Source organism: Gigantopelta aegis, chromosome 10, assembly GCF_016097555.1.
Source record: "Gigantopelta aegis isolate Gae_Host chromosome 10, Gae_host_genome, whole genome shotgun sequence".
In the NCBI taxonomy this organism is placed as follows: Eukaryota; Metazoa; Mollusca; class Gastropoda; order Neomphalida; family Peltospiridae; genus Gigantopelta; species Gigantopelta aegis.
The window spans coordinates 28,492,999-28,498,998 of NC_054708.1; the positions used below are offsets into that span (position 1 = coordinate 28,492,999).

The 6,000-nt window shown below is 35.9% G+C and overlaps 1 long non-coding RNA gene across 1 annotated transcript in view; it reads right to left on the bottom strand.

Moving 5' to 3' along the window:
- The window catches only part of LOC121384456, a 46,524-nt gene extending 41,943 nt beyond the window's left edge, over positions 1-4,581 (bottom strand). The window contains exon 1 of the long non-coding RNA XR_005959390.1: positions 4,366-4,581. This is a non-coding gene — a long non-coding RNA (uncharacterized LOC121384456). The remainder of the gene's footprint in view (positions 1-4,365) is intronic.
- Between the last annotated feature and the right edge of the window lie 1,419 nt (positions 4,582-6,000).

Here is a 6,000-nt window from a genome sequence, read left to right on the forward strand (position 1 = left end):
CACCTCTTCATCGCGGCTGGCCTTCTTAGGGTCGTATTATTTATCAGTTTGGCACACTTGTCCAACAAAACTTCACTGGGATAAAGCGTGGAAAACAAAACGAAAACGAAATTTAGTGAGATAGTAATATGCTTTAAGATGGAAAAAAAAATTACATGATGATATGACGTAACAAAGTTATGACATAGGATGATATCGGAACTATCCTATGACAAAAATAACAACAAACAAACAAACAAAACTATTTTTAAAAGTACATTTACACTTCTGTTTCTCTTTAATATATTTTTATAGTTTCAATTTCAATTCTCCATTATTTAACGTGTGTCCAGGGCCGTACCCTGATCAAAATCCGGGGGGGGGGGGCACTTACTTTTTATAAACAAATGAAACACTATACAAATTAAACCCTGAGCTGTGTTTGCTATTTTCTGCAGTAAAAAATAAACAAAAGTGAGATTCTCGGGGGGGGGGGGGGGGGGTGCAACTGCCCCCGGAGGGTACGGCCCTGTTGCCTTGTTTTGTTAAGCCTACTACTAGTGCACACTGATTTATTCATCATCAGCTATTGGATGCTAAACATTTGATAATTCTGTCGTTATAGTCTTCAGAGAAAACCCGCTAAAAACATTTTATTTGTAGCAATGAATATGTTATATGCATTTTTCCACAGACAGGACAACACATACCACGGTCTTTGATATACTAGTCATGGAACTCTGGTTGGGACGGGCGAAAAAAAGACAATCAGAAAATGGTTCCGCCGAGGAGGTTTGATCCTCCGATCCACGCACCTCAGACTAGCGCTCTACTAAACTGACCCCGTCTTTCCCGTTAGTTTTGTACATCAGTCATACACACTACTTTCAGCAAAAGTGCTTAAGGGTGTATCCTACCAAATCAAATCCCATAGACGACAATAGTATCATATGTGGCTAAAACTCCTACCTGCAGCGTATCAACCGACATAAACGCCACGGATATAAATACTACCACCCCTTACACTTAAAGTGAATCAGAAAAAATTGGGGGTTAAGCTGCTCGTTTCTGAGATAACGGGTAGCATCTATGACTACCCTAGTTCCGCACAAAATTCGAGTACTTTTTTTTTTACAGGTACCCCATACATGTTTCAAGCACAAGGCTACTTGACACATTGGTACTAGATGAAATAAAATTGCTTCTTTTTTTTACCCAGATGAAACTATTATTTTTTACAACCAACACACTCACATTTATAACCAATCACAGGACTTGTGGTGTTCACTTCTCTGTCAAAAGTTTGGTGCACCTCGAACTTTGACCCAGCCGGAAGCTATTTGGTTTAGTACTACCTATACTGATAACATACATTTTTTTTAAAGTGTCCAGCTATGTGTCTTTATGACAACCAGGATCTGGTGTATTCTGACATAAACTGACAACCTCACTGAAACTGTTGTTTCTACAGTGCAACCTAATATAATGTACACCTCAAAAAGCATATATATTGCATATAATTTTGTACAAATGCAATATATCATATTAAACAACAAAATGTTTTAAAATAAAACTCCTGAAGATATTTATTTTCAGTTGGGTGTGTGTACTCAGGTATATATGTAGAGACAACAAAGATAGTCAGAGTACCTCTACCCCTTTAAAGAATTCCATTAAAACACATCCACTTGATTGACCCCTAGATTATGAAGACCTTAACAGGCACATCAAAGAAATATCAGTATTAAAAAAATACACTGTCTGAGGAAGGAAACACAAACATGACTGTACCTGTATGAAGTAATGACTTAATGTATATTAGATGTATTCCTACAATCTGTAATCCAGCATTTTATTTAGCTAGTAACATTAGGTAATACAGCTTTAACAATAAAATAAATTATCAACTTAATCCGAGGCAGATAATCAAATCTGAAAAAATTGGTTCTGAATCTAGTATAAACTCAAAATGCTTTTCATGAGAGCTAACTAAGTGATTATTAAGAAAGAAAAAAATGATCTGGAGATCTAAGTATATGTTTAACAACCTTATTGTTGTGTACAAATAAGAACAGAAGGCACAATAGTGACAACAAACTTAATTATGTTTTTGGTAAAGTTTTTCTTCAAATTTACTTTAAATTTTGCATACAACTACAAATTTGTCTAAAATATAACTTAGCACCCTATAAATATGTCAAAATGACAATAAAAATCAAGTTCTTTACAAATTTGAGTTTTCAGAATTTCATACATAAAAAATTAACAATGTTAATGGAAACTAAAGACATTAACCCACTATTGGCACATGCTATTTTTAATATAAAAATAAATTGCTATTAAAATCTTAGTTCAGGTTGCCTATATATAATACCATATTTAAGAGCAGTTGTATATAGCAAGGCAAATACCATGTAAAAAGAAATTATTGAAATCTTTACAGTATGAATTATAGGCCAAAACCTACTTTTCTTCAGTGCTAACTTTGATTCAAACTCCATTCAGAGCCATGTACAGAGATTATTGCCACGGTCACGGTCATTGTGAACTTGCATGGTCCAGTGATGGCTAATTAATCAACCAGTATAGTTTAATTAAATAAAATGACAAAATCATAATATTTTTTATTATGCACTGAATATGTGCTATAGGGTGTATCCTACCAAATCAAATCCCCTAGACGACAATAGTAACATATGTGGCTAAAACTCCTACCTGCAGGTATCAACCAATATAAATGCCAGGGATATAAATACTACCACCCCTCACACTTAAAGCGAATCAGAAAAAATTGGGGGTCAAGCTGCTCATTTCTGAGTTAACGGGTAGCGTCTATGACTACCCTAATTCCGCACAAAATTCGAGTACTTTTTTTTTACATGTTTCAAGCACAAGGCTACTTGACACATTGGTACTAGATGAAATAAAATTGCTTCTTTTTTTTACCCAGTTGAAACTATTATTTTTTACAACCAACACACTCACATTTATAACCAATCACAGGACTTGTGATGTTCACTTCTCTATCAAAAGTTTGGTGCACCTCGAACTTTGACCCAGCTGGAAGTTATTTGGTTTAGTACTACCTTAAGGAAGGAAGGAAGGAAATGTTTTATTTAATGATGCAATCAACACATTTTATTTACGGTTATATGGCGTTGAACATATGGTTAAGGATTACACAGATATTGAGGGCTACGTTCATGGGCTACTCATTTCGATTAGCAGCAAGTGATCTTTTGTATGCACATCCCATAAACAAGATAGCACATACCACGGCCTTTGATGTACCAGTCGTGTTGCATTGGCTGAGTGTAAATAAAGTCTTGTCTTAAAGACTTGTCTTGTCTTGTCTTGTCTTGACAAAGCATTGTCGGTAATCCTACCTTCTTACAATGTTTTGTAGTATTTCAGAATGTTTTATAAAGTGTATACAGTGAAACCTGTCGAACCCGGACACTGAACAAACCGGAATCTTATCAACCGACTACGTTTTTTTTATCGTCTAGAATGTTCTAAATTCTAACACGCGACCCTAACACCCGGCATTTAATACTGTACTAGTATATTGTGGATGATTTTGTTTTTCAAAAAAGTCATTTATTTTCATTTCAGCTTATTTTCGTGCTTACATCCAAATACGGTACGCTTACCTGGGCGCACACCTCGGCTATCTGTTCAGGACAGTGGATAAGTTATTAGTAGTTAGTGAGAGAAAAGAGGGTGCAATGGCTCCCACCCATTGAGTCATTAAAACTCGCTCTGGGTGGGATCCGGTACCTGGCTGTGAACCAAGTAACTGAGCCTTATGTCCGATGTCTTAACCACGACGCCACAGAGGCCGGTATAAAGGTTACTTCAAACGGGCGGGGTCCGCCAATAATTAATAACAGGGTACATGATATATCTTAGTGGTAACCAGAATCTGTGTAGTTGGGTGATGTTGAAAATAATAAACAAGACTCAGCAGCTTGTAGAAAAGCTAAATTACTACAGTCCGTCCCAAGGGGGACGCCATTTTAAATACTATGAAATTTACTACAAGTTATTTATTTCTGAGCCGATTGATTTTGTAAATTGCACACAAAAATAGTTGTTGTTTTGGGGGGGGGGGGGGGGGGGGGTTGTCTTTTTTCTTTTTCAAAACACTTTTCCTTTTCTTCTTACGTCAAACAAAACTGAAATTATTATTTTTTTAAAAACCCACAAACAAAAACAACATAGGCCTATTTATAGAATGATAGGGCGGACTTTAGATATAAACAAACAAATAAATAAATAAATAAATAATAGGGAGCCAGAGCCTCTTATGCATACACATTATTATTTCACTAATAAATATTTAAAAGAAATTTCACTAAAATATATAATAATAAATACACTGACCTGTCTTGGTGATATCCATAATCCAGACTGTAGAAAATATTGAATTCTGACAGCTACACATTCTTGAATATATATTATAAATGCATACCAAATAATTAACATATTTTCTTATACATGTTAAATATGTTCATAGACGTCAAATAGCGATATTGTATTTTTGAATTTAAGCTAAAACCAGAAGAATGTACTGTACGTACCTTGTCGTCCATAATCATATTGAAACATCGACGTCATCGAACTGTTGACGTAATAGTTCTGTTTTCGGAAACGTCCGGAAACTATACGGAAACTATCGAAATACCATTCATTTGTTAGGGGTTTTTTTTGTTGTTGTTTTTTTCAGTGCTAAGGTAACAGGTAAACTGAGCCGCAGACTTGTACAAATGGGCCTACATCTCTAGTTTTACATATTAATTAAGACAAGAATAACCCGACACCGCCAAAGGATATAGATTTCGCAACATTTCATATACAACTTACTACTACTACTACTACTACTACTGCTGCTGCTGCTGCTGCTGCTGCTGCTGCTGCTACTACTACTACTACTACTACTACTACTACTACTACTACTACTACTACTACTACAACTACTACTACTATTACTGCTACTACTGCTGCTGCTGCTGCTGCTACTACTACTACTACCACTACCACTACTACTACAACTACTACTACTACTGCTGCTGCTGCTGCTGCTGCTGCTACTACTACAACTACAACTACAACTACAACTACAACTACTACTACTACTACTACTACTACTACCACTACCACTACCACTACCACTACTACTACTACTACTGCTGCTGCTGCTGCTGCTGCTGCTGCTGCTACTACTACTACTACTACAACTACTACTACTACTACTACTACTACTAATAATAATAATAATAATAAAAAAAATAATAAAAAAAAAAATAATGATAATAATAAAAAAACCTTTTAAAAACAGCGTTTTTTATCGCATTACAACTGGAATATTTTAGAAGTGGAGAACGTCAGGACGTAACTAGTAGCCTTAATTAATAATTTTTGAAACCCCCAAATCATAATAAAACAACAACCCCCTCAACAACAACAAAAACACACACACAAAAAAACAAACAAAAAACAACGAAGTAATAAAAGAAAACCCAGAAAGAAGCAAGCAAATTCAACAATTAACAAACAAGAGTTTGGCATGGTTCACGAAGTCTAAACCTTTCAATAAATTTCGCGATTTGTATATGCGTGCGACATTGGGTCTTGCGTGGGTGGGTGGTCGGTGGCTAGGGATTCGGTAGCCCTCCCACGAGTATACAATTGAGTATGTTTCAATTTAATAAATTGGATATTTTTTTAGGACAAATCCAGTGGCGGATCCGAGGGAGGAACCAGAGGACCTGAAAACCCTAAAAATATTCAAGTGCACTTTAATTTCCTCATATTTGTTTTCCATTGGGATGCTTTTTTAACGAGTTAAAATCCTTCTGCCCCACTCACCCACCCACCCCGCCCGCAAAATATTTCCTGGCTCCGAATCTGAGATCCTTTTCGTTGGTGGGGTCAGTTATAGCTATTGGCTAATAATTTGATGAATCAACAAAAGTGTAACGACAACAGGTCGTGAATAATATTTCCATAACTTTCCGA